Source organism: Chiloscyllium plagiosum, unplaced genomic scaffold (genome assembly GCF_037043375.1).
Source record: "Chiloscyllium plagiosum isolate Xiang-an unplaced genomic scaffold, Cpla_swu_hap1 HiC_scaffold_1, whole genome shotgun sequence".
NCBI classification, from domain to species: Eukaryota; Metazoa; Chordata; class Chondrichthyes; order Orectolobiformes; family Hemiscylliidae; genus Chiloscyllium; species Chiloscyllium plagiosum.
In genome coordinates this window covers 151,881,393-151,899,066 of record NW_028270139.1, presented here as the reverse complement: position 1 = coordinate 151,899,066, position 17,674 = coordinate 151,881,393, and the positions used below count along the sequence as shown (strand labels likewise).

Below are 17,674 nucleotides of genomic sequence, written 5' to 3'. Positions count from 1 at the left end.
AAAGAATCTCCAGTTGCCTTTGTCCCTGTACACTCTTGGGAACAGTGTCATTCTGCGCATGTTGCCTCCCCCTACCTTTCTGCCAAAGCTATCACCTCATACTTCTCTTTATTAATTCCCATGTGCCGCTTCTATTCTACCTATTCTGCTGACGTGTATCATTTGTCTTTTCTCTTTAATGAAACTTATAGTCACACATCGAACCTCAGTTGTGGGTAAAACCCTGGAATCTTTTATGAAGGATGAGATCTCTAAATATTTGAAAGTGTATGGCAAAAAAGGGCAAAGCTAGCATGGTTTCATCAAGAGGAGGTCATGCCTGACAAATCTGCTAGACTTCTTTGAGGAAATAACGAGCAGGTTAGACAAAGAGCCAATGTATGTTGTCTTCCTAGACCTCAAGAAGGCTTTTGGCAAGTTGCCACATAGGAGGCTACTGAGTAAGATAAGGGCCCACCGTGTCAGAGGCAAGGTGCTAGTATGGATCGAACCTTGGATATCTAGCAGAAAGCAGAATGGGGATAAAAGGTGACGAATGGTGTTCCGCAAGAACATAGAACATAGAAGAATACAGCGCAGTACAGGCCATTTGGCCCTCGATGTTGCGCCGATCCAAGCCCACCTAACCTATACTAACCCACTATCCTCCATATACCTATCCAATGCCCACTTAAATGCCCATAAAGAGGGAGAGTCCACCACTGCTACTGGCAGGGCATTCCATGAACTTACGACTCGCTGAGTGAAGAACCTACCCCTAACTTCAGTCCTATATCTACCCCCCCCTTAATTTAAAGCTATGCCCCCTTGTAATACCCGACTCCATACGCGGGAAAAGGTTCACACTGTCAACCCTATCTAACCCCCTAATCATCTTGTACACCTCAATCAAGTCACCCCTAATCCTTCTTTTCTCTAATGAAAACAGCCCCAAGTGTCTCAGTCTTTCCTCATACGATCTTCCTTCCATACCAGGCAACATCCTGGTAAACCTCCTCTGCACCCGTTCCAGTGCCTCCACATCCTTCCTATAGCATGGCGACCAAAACTGCACACAATATTCCAGATGCGGCCGCACCAGAGTCTTATACAACTGCATCATGACCTCAGGACTCCAGAACTCAAGTCCTCTACCAATAAAAGCCAGTACGCCATATGCCTTACTCACCGCACTATTTACCTGGGTGGCAACTTTCAGAGATCTGTGTACATGGACACCAAGATCCCTCTGCTCATCCACACTACCAAGTATCCGACCATTAGCCCAGTACCCCATCTTTTTGTTATTCTTCCCAAAGTGAATCACCTCACACTTAGCTACATTGAATTCCATTTGCCACCTTTCTGCCCAGATCTGCAGCTTCTCTATATCCTGCTGTAACCTGCCACATCCTTCCTCACTGTCAACAACTCCTCCGACTTTCGTATCATCCGCAAACTTGCTCACCCAACCTTCTAATCCCTCTTCCAGGTCATTTATAAAAATGACAAACAGCAATGGTCCCAAAACAGATCCTTGCGGAACACCGCTCGTGACGGCACTCCATGAAGAAACTTTGCCATCAACTACTACCCTCTGTCTTCTTCCAGCCAGCCAATTCCTAATCCAAACCTCCAACTCACCCTCAATGCCATATCTCCGTATTTTCTGCAGTAGCCTACCATGGGGAACCTTATCAAACGCCTTACTAAAATCCACATATACCACATCTACCGCTTTCCCCTCATCAACCTCCTTCGTCACCTTTTCAAAGAATTCAATAAGGTTTGTGAGGCACGACCTGCCCTTCACAAAACCATGCTGACTATCCTTGATCACATTATTCCTATCCAGATGTGCATAAATCCTATCCCTTACAATTCTCTCTAAGACTTTGCCCACAACAGAAGTGAGACTCACTGGCCTATAGTTACTAGGGTTATCCCTACTCCCCTTTTTGAACAAGGAAACCACATTTGCTATCCTCCAGTCTTCTGGCACTACTCCTGTAGACAAAGAGGACATAAAAATCAAGGCCAATGGCTCTGCAATCTCCTCCCTTGCTTCCCAGAGAATCCTAGGATAAATGCCATCAGGCCCAGGGGACTTATCTATTTTCACCTTTTCCAGGATTTCCAACACCTCTTCTCTACATACCTCAAAGCCATCCATTCTACTTATTTGTGACTCAGTATTCACATCGACGACAATGCCCTGTTCCTGAGTAAATACTGAAGAAAAGTATTCATTCAGTGTCTCCCCAATCTCTTCCGCCTCCACACGCAACTTCCCACTACTATCCTTGACTGGACCTATTCCTACCCTAGTCATTCTTTTATTCCTAACATACCTATAGAAAGCCTTAGGGTTTTCCCTAATCCTACCGACTAAGGACCTTTCATGTCCCCTCCTTGCTGCTCTTAGCTCTCTCTTCAGGTCCTTCCTGGCTACCCTATAACTCTCAATCGCCCCAATTGAACCTTCACGTCTCATCTTGAGATAGGCCGCCCTCTTCCATTTAACAAGGGATTCCAATTCCTTATTAAACCACGGCTCCCTCGCACGACCCTTTCCTCCTTGCCTGACAGGTACATAATTATCAAGGACACTCAATAGTTGCTCCTTGAACAAGCTCCACATATCATTTACAAGGCTCAGTATTGGGACCACAACTTTTCACTTCATACATTAAAGATCTAGATGAAGAAACTGAGGGTATTCTGGCTAAATTTACAAATGATGCAAAGATAAGTAGAGGGACAGGTCACATTGAGGAGGCGGGGAGGCTGCAGAAGAATTTGACAGGTTAGGAGAGTGGGCAAAGAAGTGGCAGATGGAGTACAACCTGGCAAAGTGTGAGGTCATGCACTTTGGTAGGAAGAGTAGAGGCATGGACTGTTTTCTAAATGGGGAGAAAATTCAGAAGTCTGAAGAGATTTGGGAGTTCTCGTCCAGGAGTCTCTCAAAGTAAACGTGCAGGTTGAGTCAGTAGTTAGGAAGGTATGTGCAATAATGGCATTTATTTTGAGAGGACTTGAATATCAAAGCAGGGATGTACTTCTGAGAGTCTTTCAGACTCTTACATGAAATATTGTGCGCAGTTTCTGGCTCCATATCTCAGGAAGGATGTACTGACCCTCGAGTGCGTTCAGAGGAGGTTCACAAGAATGATCCCAGGATTGAAAAGCTTAACATATGAGGAATGTTTGAGTACTCAGGGTTGAGACTCAATGGAGTTTAGAAGGATGGGGGTGGTGGAATCTAAATGAAACATACAGAATAATGAATGGCTTGGACAGAGTGGATTTTGAGAAGATGCTTCCATTGGTAGGAGAAACTAGGACTAAAGGGCGCAGCATTAGAGTAAAGGGAAGACCTTTCAGAACAGAGATAAGGAGAAACTTCTTCAGTCAGAAAGTGGTGAATCTATGGAATTCATTGCCACAGAAGGCTCTGGACGCCAGGTCATTGAGTATATTTGAGACCGAGATGGGTTCTTGAATATCAAGGGTTATGGGGAGAAAGTGGAAGAATGGGGATGAGAAACTTATAAGCCATGATTGAATGTCGGAGCAGACTCAATGGTCACATTTCTCCTCCTTTGTCTTATGGTCTTAAGTGGTAACTGATGGTCTGTTTCTTTTCTCCTTTGCACTGTATAATGTTTTATACTTCTTAGTATTTTACATGTTAAATTCTGCACAAATGTTTGACTTTTTAAATCAATTTCTAGAAGAAAGCTACTTCATTAAAGCAGTTTTTTTTTAAATGCGTTAATTAAATGCACTCTGGGTTTGTCTAAGTAGATCTCATTGGAGCATGTTCACTACCCATCCTTGGTGTTTGATTGGGGGGGGGGGGGGGGGAATTACGTAACTTTCAGTCCCTTACCTACTCTGTTCACTGACTCTTGAAAAGCCAGTTTTCATATGTCAGAAGTGCAGAATCTTAAATTTTCCTCAATAACATTGAGGGAATTATTTTTGTTTCACTAATTTGACCAATGTCTCGGTCTCATGACATGTTAATAGTGGAACATTTAAAATAATGCATAATGTATAGGTTTTACTTATAATTGAGACAGGCTCAGGTTCAGTATTGCTTAGAATGAACCAAAGAAAATTGCAGTACATGGACAGATTTGAACTGCTTTCATTAGATTGTGCAAATGCAAACTCTAGGATGCTATTCACAAATGTTCTTAAAATAGCCATGTCTTGATTGTGGGAGGATTGCCATGTTTAACCTTAAATTGTAAATTTAGAGAGTGCTTAGAGAAATAATTCTGACTATTTATTTTAAAATTGCTGTTAAGGGAGAAAGAAAGGCTTTAGTGGTCTGATCGCTGCTCTCTCAATATAACAGTTTGATCCTCTTGCTCTTTGACCAGTTATTGTTGATTTCGACTCTTTGTTGATACTAAAAGGTTCATTATTAAGAATACCGGTCAAAAACATTAAATCATTCTGCTGTGTCCTATCTCCAATTCAAAGTTGCTTCACCAAACTAGAACACACATAATGCAGTAACTGTATACAGCTTAGTATTCTTCTTGTATTATTTTCATGTCTGTTATTAGTGTTGCTGGTGTCAGTTTCACTTTTTCCTAGATATAATTTTAAGACAAACATCAATTCACATGTCGGATTATGTTCACCATTGCGTCCTGTACTATTTTACAAAGCCTCAAATTTGCTTTGTTGTATTACATAGAAGTTAACAGCAGAAGTAGGCCATTTCCCCCCCCCCGCTCCCCCAACTGAGTCTGTTCCACCATTTGATATGATCCTGATTGATCATCAAGTTCAATACTGTTATGAAGGCTAAGGTACAAAATGTAGAGGTGATGTTCTTGGGACATAACATGGGTTACGGAAGGTTGATCTCATGGAACGCAAAGACGAAGGCCATCGAGGAATTTCCATGACCAACCTTGGAGAAAGAGGTGCTTTGATTCTTAGGACTCAGCGGATTCTATTGGAAGTTTATTCCAAACATCACAGTGTAGTGGCACCGTTAACCGCTTTGCTGAAGAAGAACACACAATTTTGGTGAACTGAACAATGCCAGGAGTCATTTGAAAGCCTTATTAACCACAGCACCAATTTTAGCTACACAAAACTTTTCAAAACCTTTTAAAGTCGCCATCGATACTCGTGACATAGGAGTTGGAGCTATACTCCAATAGGAAGATGACGATGGGATTGAACTGCCACTTGGTTACTTTTCAAAGAAGATCAACATCCACCAGAGAAAATACTCCACAATCGAAAAGGAACTATTGAGTTTAGTACTGGCCTTGGAAAATTTTAATGCGCATGTCCCGAACAATATGTCTGAGAAGGTGATGTACATGGATCACAGCCCACTTACATTCTTTAAGGCTTTAAAGACTAGAATATGAGGCTATTTTGTTTGAGTCTTATGTTAGAGACTTTTAATTTTAAAATTATACACTTTGCAAGTCGTAAAGGATGTAATTGCAGATGTGTTATGACAGATTTAACTGATGAAGGTTAGATGAGATTTGCATTTATTTAATGTTTATAGATATATGGGAAGAAGTTAAGGTGACCGTACATTGAAGTTTTCTGTATGTTAGGGTAATGGGCTTAAAAAGTAGGAAATAAAAAGCCATCTTTTCATTCTGATAGTTAATTTCTTTCTTAAGGGGGGAGATATTATGAAGATGTGGGTGGACTGTACCTTTAAGAGAGTTAAAAACAACAGAACTACCTGACAGAACCAAGTGTTGTGAAAATAAAGTATAATGTAACATTTGGTCGAACAACTTGATTAGCTGGTTGCCCGAAAAATAGCTCTCTTAGCTTACCTTTATTGATCAGTAACCTGTGAAGCAGAATCCCCAACAAGGAAAAAAAGACCAAAATACAGAGAAGAACAAAAGCTGCCTGGTTTTGAGATAAGAAGTTTTGTTTTGTAGATCGTAATCGGGAGTTTTATTGGACTAGTGTTATAGAAGGGAGGATAAAAGATAGATTAAAAGAAGGAATTGTAAGTAGTTGTTAGATAATTATTCTCTGTTATATTTTAAGATATAAAGTTATTAATTTTTATTTTGTCTAGTTCTTGGACTATCGAATTTCCACAGATTACTGCAGGGGATGAATCTTTTCTGTTGTGGTTTTAAATTAAGCAGAAGAGCTTAACCTGTGTCATAACAATATCCTAATCCGATCCTCTCCCCATAACCCTTGATCACTTTAGCCATAAGAGCTATATTGAAAACACTATATTTTGGCCTCAACCATTTTTTGTGGTTTTTGAATTCGATAGGCTCGCCACACCCTGGTTGAGGAAATTTCTTCTCCTCTCAGTCCTAAAACTATGATTCTTAATTTGAAGTCCCTGCCATTGGGAACATCCTTTCTGCATCTAATCTGCCTTGTCCAGTTAGAATTTTATAGTTTTTTTTAATGTGATTTCCTCCCGCCACACCCACCCCCACACCCACCCCCACACATTCTTCAAAACTCCAGTAAATACAATTCTGACTGACTCAATCTCTCTCCATGTACTGTCATCCCAGGAATCAATTTGCTAAACATTTGCTGCACTCCCTCTTCAGCAAGGGCATCCTTCCTTAGACCAGAAGACCAAAACTGTGCGCACACTATTCCAGGTGTGGTCTCATCAATGGCTCATATATATATATAATATATTTGTTCACTGTACTCAAATCCCCTCACTATGAAGGCTAACTTAGAGTTTTCCTTCTTTACTGCCTGCTGTACCTACACATGCTTAGATGCAGTGACTGGTGCACAAAGACAGCCAGGTCTCATTGAACATTCCCCTCTATCAATTTACAGTCATTCAAATAATAATTTGCCCTCCTAATTTTGCTACCAAAGTGATAACCTCACATTTTTCCACATTATACTGCATCTGACATGCACTTGCCCATTCAGCCTATCAAAATCACACTGCGACATCTCTGCATCCTCCTCAAAACTGGCCTTCCACCCAGTCTTGAGGTATTACATTTAGTTCCTTCATCTAAATTATTAATGTATATTGTGAACAGTTGGGATCTGAGTATGTACGCCTGCAGTACCCCACTAGTCACTGCCTATCATTCAGAAAGATCCATTTATTCCAACTCTGTTTCCTGTCTGTTGACCAATTTTCGATCCTTCTCAATTTCCCTAATCCCATGCACTTTAATTGTGTACATTAATCTTCTCTGAGAATTTGTCAAAACCTTCTGAAAGTCCAAAACGATCACATTCAATAGTTCTCTGATCAATTCTGCTAATTTAATTTCAATGTAAATTGAAGCAAAATAGATGACAATAGACAGCAAGTAGGATAACGAGTTGTAATTGAAAACATCTTCAAAAGTTTGTTTTTATAGTCTCTAAGAATATAATACTATTTTCAAATGAGTCACAAAGTTGGTGATCTTCTGAAAGACAATGTTCCATTTTATATGTTTGCCATCCGTGTTCTTATGTAAGCTCCATGTCTTTCCTAGAACGTTATTACTCTCCGTAGGGTAAAACTATACTTAAAACTTATGTTGAAGTAGCTATGCAAAGGAAGGCCTTAATTTGCCAAGCCAAATGGTATCGTTTGAAGGTAATTTATGATCAATCTGTTCAGAGATGTCCCTTCACACCTCTCGAGTAGGTGGATCTTGAACACAGGCTTCCTGATTCAGCAATTGTGGCATTACTGCTGCATCACAATTGTCCTTGGTGTAGTTTGAAATTAATGGTCTTGAATGTGCTGCTTCTTGGGTATAATTATTTATATCAATCGCTAATTAGGTGTTCAACTTTTTGTTTGAAGTTAAATAGTCAGTGCTTCTGTCAAGTCATAATCTTCTGAAGGATTATGCAAAGTTTGTGTATTGCTTCATATTTTCTGCTGAAGTAGTACTTAGAATTAGTAAAATAGTTTGACTATTACCCTTATTGGAATATTGTTTAAATTGCAGACACATTTGTGTTTTGATTTCAAAAATCTCAGTTTTGCTTTTGAAAAAGAACACTTGGGTATTCCTGTCTGTGCTTTAGACCTCTAAACAGAAAATAGTTGGATCTTGGAAATATGTCAGCTCCATGTCATAAATAAAAAGGTCTGCTTCCTATATGCCTAAATAAGAATGCAATCTGAAAATAACACACCAGATACTTAGAGTCAAAACGTATTGCCCTGGATAAACACAACAGGTCAGGCAGCATTCCTGATGAAGGGCTTATGCCCGAAATGTCGACTCTCCTGCTCCTTGGATGCTGCCTGACCCGCTGTACTTTGAGAGCCAGACTTTTCGACTCTGATGTCCAGCATCAACAGTCCTCACTTTCTCCACACCAGTTAGTTAGTTTATGGAACATCGCTATGCACAATTGAGTAGCTGGACTTCAGACTGTTTGTAGTTGGTGAATGTTGTTGTTTGCCAGGTTGACTCTGTTTTTACCTAACATTATTCAATGACTACAGATGCTGGAAACCAGATTCTGGATTAGTGGTGCTGGAAAAGCACAGCAGTTCAGGCAGCATCTGAGGAGCAGTAAAATTGATGTTTCGGGCAAAAGCCCTTCATCAGGAATACAGGCAGAGTGCCTGAAGATTGGAGAGATAAATGAGAGGAGGGTGAGGGTGGGGAGAAAGTAGCATAGAGTACAATAGGTGAGTGAGGGAGGGGATGAAGGTGATCGATCAAGGAGGAGGGTGGAGTGGATAGGTGGAAAGGAAGATAGGCAGGTAGGACAAGTCATAGGGACAATGCTGAGCTGGAAGTTTGGGACCGGGGTGAGGTGGGGGAAAGGGAAATGAGGAAACTGTTGGAGTCCCCAAGTAGAAGCCAAATTTTCAATTGTATACATGTTGTAATTACCTGCATGAACTAAATTGTTCTACACTTCCGTTTATTTCTGGGACATGTAATGTGCAGTATATATTGTCGTGCCACAGTTCAGATTAAATTCCAAAATTATGTCTGCTCAGCTGCACATGTTGTGAAGTACTGTTTTTTAAATTATGTCAACATTTTTCTTTGGTCCCAGACCAAAGGGCAATCAAATTGGTGCACAAACGTTGAGCATTTCCGCCTCTGTTTTGGTTGTGATTGGATCACAGACTAATATCTGAATGCTGGTAGCTTTCCAGTATGGGTAGCACTGGCTAACCAGCTTGGTCTATTGAGATGGTAATCCTGGGAATGAAAACTTTCACGTGGAAAAAATCTAAAGATGGGACTTGAAGATTTCAAGTGATGGACCGTTGGCAGCTTGTTGTATTGTAAGATTCTCCTTGGAAGGTAAGACTGATAATACAATGTCTTCAAAACAAATGATCCTTTTAGTTTGTGTGGATGGCTACCTGGCCTTTTCTCATTGCCCAAGGGCACGCGATACTTGTTTCTGTTCATTCCCATCAATCTATTCCATATCTTAGAATGTGGTCAGTCTCTTTTTCACACTTCCCCCTTCCTTTTCCATCATAATTGCTATTCCAAACCTTTGGTTAAAGATTTGACACTGGTGTATTGCCTGTATAATATCTGTCAAGTTATCTAACACATCTTTGACCGTAACCTAATATCTCCATGTGGAACATGTACACTTGAGGGGATAAGTAAATGCTTGGTAAGGTATTGCTATTTTTTTGTTGCAATCCCTAAAATTTCTCCTCAAATCCAAGAACCATCTCAATTTGGATGTTAACTGCTGAACATGGAAACTGTGTTGAAAATTGTTTTTTAAGATTAATTACTAGTTATGGCTGTATACGCCGACCTTTTGAGCAATTTAACTATAGAACTTAAAGCAATCTTTGGGTGAATCCCTTTTTTGTGTTGGTGCAATGCCAAACATTTCAGCCACTGTTGAAATTCTAGGAGATCATTTAACAATGAATTTAAATGGTTTTGACTTTTTCCTGATGCATAAACCACACTGCAAATAGTATCACCCTTTTTAAAATTTAACTTAACGTGTTAAGGAGAGTCGAGCTCCCATCAGTTAGCTGGGACATTCCAAAGAGAGAGTTTCTAGAAAATGATTGATCCCCATTGTAAACCGCTGTTGTCTTCTGGCATGACATTGCCAGATCCAATTTAAACATGTCTTCCTGATTCCATTGTAGATTTTATAATTTATTCTTCAATGGGATATAGGCATCTCTGACAATGCTTGTAGTTTCCTATCCCCAATTGCCCTTGAATTGATGGGCCAAGGGGTCAAGGAGTGCGAGATGGAGTTTAATTTACATAAATGTGAGGTGCTGCATTTTGGTAAGGCAAACCTTATCAGGACTTATACACTTAATGGTAAGGTCCTGGGTAGTGTTACTGAACAGAGAGACCTTGGAATGCAGGTTCATAGCTTCGTGAAAGTGGAGTCGCAGCTAGACAGGATAATGAAGAAAGCTTGAGATTTTGGAGAAGATTTGTAGCTCAGGTTGTGGATCAGATTGTAAGTTTGCTCACTACGCTGGTGGATTTGTTCTCAGACATTTCGTCACCATGCTAGGTAACAGCACCAGTGAGCCTCTGGTGAAGTGTTGATATTCTGTCCCGCTTGCTATTTACCTATCTCGGTTTGTTGTGGCAGGTGATATCATTTCCAGTTATGTTGCTGAGAGATTGGTAGATGGGCTCCAAATCTATATGTTTGTTAATGGAGTGAAGAAAGCACTTGGTATGCTTTTCTTTATTGGTCAGAGCATTGAGTATCGGAGTTGAGAGGTCAAGTTGCAGTTGTATGGGATATTTGTTCAGCTGGTTTTGGAATACTGCATTGTATTCTGCTCTCCTGGCTATAGGAAGGATGTTATGAAATTTGAAAAGGTTCAGAAAAGATTTACAAGGATGTTGCCAGGGTTAGAGGGATTGAGCTCTAGAGAGAGATTGAATAGGTTGGAACATCTGAGGCTGAGGGGAGATCTTATAAAGGTTTATAAAATCATGAGGGGCATGTCAGACAAAGGAGAGCCAGTGGATGTGATCTATTTGAATTGCAAAGAATGCATTTTGCAAGATGGCACACAGGAGGCTGCCAAATAAGAAAAGAGCCTCTGGTGTTAGGGGCAAGGTAGTTGCATGGATAGAAGACTTGCTGACTGGCAGAAGGCAGAGAAGCTGCCAGTGATTAGTGGAGTTCTGTAGGGGCCAGTATTGGTTGAAGGAACTGACTTCATTGTTGCTACGTTTGCAAATGAGACAAATATAGCTGGAGGGATAAGTAGTGTTGAGGAAACAAGGAGGCTAGGAGATGGTCAAAAAACTGGCAGATGGAATACAATGTGGAAAAGTATGAAGTTATGTGCTTTGGTGCAAAGAAGGAGTGTAGACAATTTTCTAAATGGCAAAAGTCTTTGGAAGTCTGAAGCACAAAAGGACTTGAGAGTGCTAGGTCGGGATTATTTTACCTTTAACATTGTTCAGATGGCAGTTAGGAAGTGTGATGATGTCACTTTTAAAGGTTTTTTTTAAGAGAGGTTTCAAGGCAGAGGTGTCGATCTGACTACTGAAGACTACTTAAGTAAACACATTGTGAGTCCTTGGGAGTTTGTTTTTCCAAGTTGGACTAATTAAAGCAGCCTGGGTGTGGCCAGCTCTCTCTCTCCAGGCTTTCTCATTTTGTTTTAAGCTTTAGCATCAGAAGCCATTGGGTTCTCAAAGGGTTGGAAACTTCAGTGGATAGTTTCTAATTGCTACTTTTTGTGAAATTTCTCTTGATGTTTTTTCCCTTCTGGATTGTAGAATGGCATGTAAGAATCTGTGTTTGAATTTGCCTTATTGCCAAGGGGTGTATTTATGGGCTGTTACTATTTTAGAACAGTTAATTAGTAATAGTACTGTATCTAATATTTATTTAAGTTTTCCAATAATTAAGTTATTTTAATTCCTCTTTCTTTTGTTTGTTTTTTAAAAATATAGCATTTAAATAAATTGTGTTTTGTTTGACATCGAGAGTTTGACGAGTTGTACCACATCTGGAACACCCACTTCACATCTAACTTCAAAATCAGAAAAATTAGGATTCTAGGCTACCTTCTTAAAATATTTTGAGGGGGTCTGGCCTGGTCCATTTGACAAAGCCATACTAGCTCTATTACTATTCTAGAATTGTACATAAAAGCAAGGGTAATTTGTTGTTTTTCCCCCAGTTATAGTCATTAGACAATATAGATCTTGAGTGTTGCTCATAGAAGATCTTCTTTTGAAGTTTTTATCTTACATTCAGTGGGACAATTCACAAGAAATATTATAGCAAGGTAAAACAAAATCTTTATTGTGTGAGTATACTCAAGGCAACGTCTTGCCAAATTGGAGTGAATTTGTCTTGATTAAAACTTAATCAAAGTTATACAGTGAACTGACAGCCATTATTTATTAGTGCATTCTCCTTAGCAACAACTGTCAGTGTATCTACTTGAAAATTAATTGGCACTTTCCCCTCACAAATTACTCTCTTTGGTGTTATTGGTGAGTTGTCCCCATTCATATAGGCAAAAGGCTTTGTTAAAATGTGGGTGTGATGGTGGGGTATTTTCGACAATACTTTACTGCACTTCCAAACTTATCTCTGAACATCCTCACCCCAACCCTAATGTCTTCCTCTCCACCAACAAATTGGAGAAGCTCACAGTTGACTTTGTCACTAAATTGGAAACATCTGTTCAGCTTTCCTATCCATGAAACGGCTTCATTTTCTAATTGGTATAGGCTACAGTTGGGAGCACTGTCTTCAAGTCAGAAGGTTATGGATTCAAGTTCCACTCTAGAATGTGAAAATATAAATCAAGTCTTACACTTCAGTGTAACACTGAGAAAGTGCTGCAGTTTTCAATGGGACATTAAATCAAGGCCCTGTTTATTTGAGACATGAAAGGTCCCATGGCATTACTCCAAAGAAGAGCAGGAGAGTTTCATTTCATGTCCTGGTCAATATTTATCCCTTTATGAAAATCAGATTGTCAAACCAATATCAGATTAATATTTAGTGCTGCATTTTCCTGCAGCACTAAATATTAATCTGACATTGGTTTGATAATCTCATTGCAACTTCAGAAGCACTGCTTTGGCTGAATAGTGCTTTCAGATGCTCTTGAGATGTCACTTAAGGCCCTTGTAACAAATAGTTTTTCTTTGCTCTTTTGCTTCATTTCTCCCCTGCCCCAAGTTTTTTTTGTGCATATTTTGTTCCTGTAATGTGCTTCCTGCTCTTTGCCCCTGTTTGCACTAATCTGTTGGCTAGCCGTCTTTTCTGAATGCCTGATTCAGTTGACGTAAATTATTTTCCCTCAGGCATAATCCCCCTCCCTTTCAAGACCATTGTCATCAGTCCCCAAAAAGAAAATTAAGACTTTCTCTGCTGAAAACAAGTCATGACAGCAAAACCACTGCTGAAGGAAACTTGACAAAATCCTTCCAGTTTCCTGCAGAACCAAGAATCTCCAAACAACTAATCAACTGCAAAAATCAGCACTTTTAGAATTACCTACATTAGCAATCTTCAACCTTTGATAAGATATTTACCAAAGTGAAGCCAAAAATTGATTTTTGTTTTCTGACTTCTACTTTTTTGGATACTTCTCTCATTTATAGGCTCTGTGAGCATGTCATGCTTTATTGTCTTTCTCACATTTTAGTAGATCAGCCAGCATAACATCAAATTTGGAAGACAATGCCTGAGTCAGTTGTAAAAGATATGATAACAGAGCACTTGGAAAGCATTACTAGAATTAAACAAAGTCAACAGATTTATGGAGGAAAATCATATTTTACCATTCTACTAGAGTTTGCTGAGGATGTAACCAGTGGAATAGATAATAGAGAACCAGGTAATATGCTGAGAAAATGTGTTGCTGGAACAGCGCAGCAGGTCAGGCAGCATCCAGGGAACAGGAGAATCAAGGGCTTATGTCCGAAGCAAGTCATGACAGCAAAACCACTGCTGAAGGAAACTTGACAAAATCCTTCCAGTTTCCTGCAGAACCAAGAATCTCCAAACAACTAATCAACTGCAAAAATCAGCACTTTTAGAATTACCTACATTCTCCTGTTCCCTGGATGCTGCCTGACCTGCTGCGCTGTTCCAGCAACACATTTTCAGCTCTGATCTCCAGCATCTGCAGACCTCACTTTCTCCTCCAACCAGTTAATATGTCATATTTTTGAGGAAGCTTTTTATAATGTCCTGCTCAAGAGGCTGTTGGATAAAGTTAAGGCATGCAAGATCAGAATAATATACTGGCACGGATTGAGAACTGGTTGACAGGCATAGTGTGGTAATAAGTGGGTTTTTTTCTGGGTTGCAGGCTGTGAATGGTGTACTATAGGAATCAGTGCTCGAGTCCCAGCTGTTCACAGTATGTATATAAGTGACATGTATGAGGGAACGGAATGCAATACATCATAGTTTGCTCACAAGGCAAGTGAGGAATGGTATGTTTCCACTCATCCTAAGAGAATTTGAGTTTAGAAGTAGGGGAATGTCTTACTGTAGTTATACAGGTGCCCGGTGAGATCACACCTGGTGCATTGTATGCAGTTTTAGTCTTCCAGCCTAAGAAAGGACATACTTGCCATACATGTAATGAGTTCAGGAGCCAAGTGGTCCTGATGGAACCCTAACTGGGTATCATTTACCTTAGGAAGTCCAGTCAGTATTCAATATGTTAATTCTGGGGCTGGTGGCAGAGAGATATGAGAAGAGATTGATTTGACTAGGCCATATTCATTAGAGTTTAGAAGGATGAGAGGGGATCTGATTAAAACATACAACATTCCAACAGGTCTCAACAGACTGAATACAGGGAGAATGTTCCCCTGAGTTAGGGAGTCTCGAACCAGGGGTCAGAGTCTCAGGAGATGGTGTTAGCTATTTCGAAATGCCATGAAAAACTTATTTATTCAAAGGTAGTGAACCTGTGGAATTCTCCACCATAGAAGGTTCTTATACCACAAATGAGTCACTTAATGTATTCAAGAAAGAGATAGACAAGCTTTAGATTTGACAGGTACCCAGGTCTTTGGAGAGGAAGTGGAAGTGTGGCATTGAGATAAATGATCAGTCATGCTCAGATTGAATTGTGGAGTGGACATGAAGGGCTGACTGACCTACTCTTCCTTGTTTCTCTGTTTCTACAGTTCTTTAACTCAAGAAAGCCTGGTTGAATTAGCTCCATTTAAATTTTAAATATGTTCGGCTGAGAAAATATATCCATGCGAAAAGGATTCCTTTTAGGTTAACCTTGTTTGGTGAACCAGGGAAAGGGTTGAGACAGGAGGGAAGTCCCTTCTCCCTCCCTTACCCAGGAAAATAACCAGGAAGTGTCCTGTCTGAAATGATAATAAATTAGGAATCCTACCTGGGACCTACTTGGGTCTGGATGGGTTGCTCATCGGAGGGTTAGTGTGGACTTGTTGGGCCGAAGGGCCTGTTTCCACACTGTGAGTAATCTAATTTATAATATAAGTCATGATAAATAGTATTTATCAGCCTGGAGGATGGAAGTGTGCACCTCAACCAGGACCAATGCTATCTGTATTGCATATTGAAGTGGAGAGTAAAATTAGAAAATTCACTGATACCAAACTTACAACGGTTTAAAACAAAACTGAGAGGAACTGGACACATCTGGACTGACAGAATGGAGTGGCATTTGAAAGAATATGGAAAGATGTGAGGTTATGCATTTTATCCAAAAGGATGTAGAGGGCAAATGCATTGTGAAATCATCAGGATACATCCCCATTTCTCATTTTGTGCTGAAGATGATTGAACTTAAGACACTGCTCTGAGGAACTCCTGCAGAGATGCCCTGAAGCTGAGATGACTGACTCCAATGTGGGCGGCACGGTGGCACAGTGGTTAGCACTGCTGCCTCACAGCGCCAGAGACCTGGGTTCAATTCCCGACTCAGGCGACTGACTGTGTGGAGTTTGCACATTCTCCCTGTGTCTGTGTGGGTTTCCTCCGGGTACTCCCGTTTCCTCCCACAATCCAAAGATGTGCAGGTCAGGTGAATTGGCCATGCTAAAATTGCCCGTAGTGTTAGGTAAAGGGGTAAATGTAGGGGTATGGGTGGGTTGCGCTTCAGCGGGTCAGGGTGGACTTGTTGGGCCGAAGGGCCTGTTTCCACACTGTAAGTAATCTAATCTAATCTAATAACCACAACCATCTTCCTGTATGCAAGGTATGACTTCAACCAGCAGAGAGTTTGCCTCCTATACTCATTGATTCCAGTTTTGCTAGGGCTCCTTGATACCACACTTGGAGGAATGCGACCTTGATGTCAAGGGCTATCTCTCTGACTTCGCCTCTGGAATTGAGTACTTTTGTCCCTGTTTAAATTAAGGATGTAATGAGTTCAGGAGTTAAGTGGCCCTGACAGAACCCTAACTGGGCGTCACTGAGAAGGTTATTGTTGAATAGGTGCTGCTTGAAAGCACTGTTGATGACACCTTCCATCACTTTACTGATGATTGAGAATAGAATAGCGGTTAATGACCGGGTTGGATTTTTCCTACTCTTTATGTATAGGACATACCTGGGCAGCGTTTTGCATTAGAGAAAGTGAGGACTGCAGATGCTGGAGATCAGAACTGAAAAATGTGTTGCTGGAAAAGTGCAGCAGGTCAGGCATCATCCAAGGAGCAGGAGAATCGACTTTTCAGGAATAAGCCCTTCTTCAGGAATGAGGAAGGTGTGCCAAGCAGGCTAAGATAAAAGATAGGGAGGAGGGATTGGGGGAGAGGCGTTGGGAATGCGATAGGTGGAAGGAGGTTAAGGTGAGTCTGATAGGCCGGAGAGGGGGTGGGGCAGAGAGGTTGGGAAGAAGATTGCAGGTCAAGAAGGCGGTGCTGAGTCCGAGGGTTGGGACTGAGGTAAGGTGGGGGGAGGGGAAATGAGGAAGCTGGAGAAATCTGCATTCATCCCTTGTGGTTGGAGGGTTCCTAGGCGGAAGATGAGGTGTTCTTCCTCCAGGTGTCGTGTTGCCATGGTCTGGAGATGGAGGATACCAAGGACCTACATGTCCTTGGCGGAGTGGGAGGGGGAATTAGTGTTCAGCCAAGGGGCGGTTGGGTTGGTTGGTGCGGGAGTCCCAGATGTGTTCTCTGAAACGTTCCGCAAGTAGGCGGCCTGTCTCCCCAATGTAGAGGAGGCCACATCGGATGCAGCGGATGTACTAAATGATGTATGTGGAGGTGTAGGTGAATTTGTGACGGATATGGAAGGATCCCTTGGGGCCTTGGAGGGAAGTGAGGGGGGAGGTGTCGGCGCAAGTTTTGCATTTCTTGCGGTTGCAGGGGAAGGTGCTGGGAGTGGAGTTTGGGTTGGTGGGGGTGTGGACCTGACGAGGAGTCGCGGAAGGAGTGGTCTTTCCGGAACGCTGATAGGGGAGGGGAGGGAAATATATCCATGGTGGTGGGGTCTGTTTGGAGGTGGCGGAAATGACGAAGGATGATACAATGTATCTGGAGGTTGGTGGGGTGTAGGTGAGGACCAGTGGGGTTCTGTCCTGGTGGTGATTGGAGGGGTGGAGGAGCGGGAAGTGGAGGAGATGCGGTGGAGAGCATCGTCAACCATGTCTGAGGGGAAATTGCGGTCATTGAATAAGGAGGCCACCTGCGTTGTTCAGTATTGGAATTGGTCCCCCTGGGAGCAGATGCAGCGGAGGCGAAGGAATTGCGAATATGGGATGGCGTTTTTA

General features: G+C 41.3%; 1 protein-coding gene across 1 annotated transcript in view; it reads left to right on the top strand.

The window, feature by feature from the left end:
* atrn (attractin) overlaps positions 1–17,674 on the top strand; it is a 412,972-nt gene that overhangs the window by 276,765 nt on the left and 118,533 nt on the right. The gene's annotated exons all lie outside the window — the stretch shown is intronic.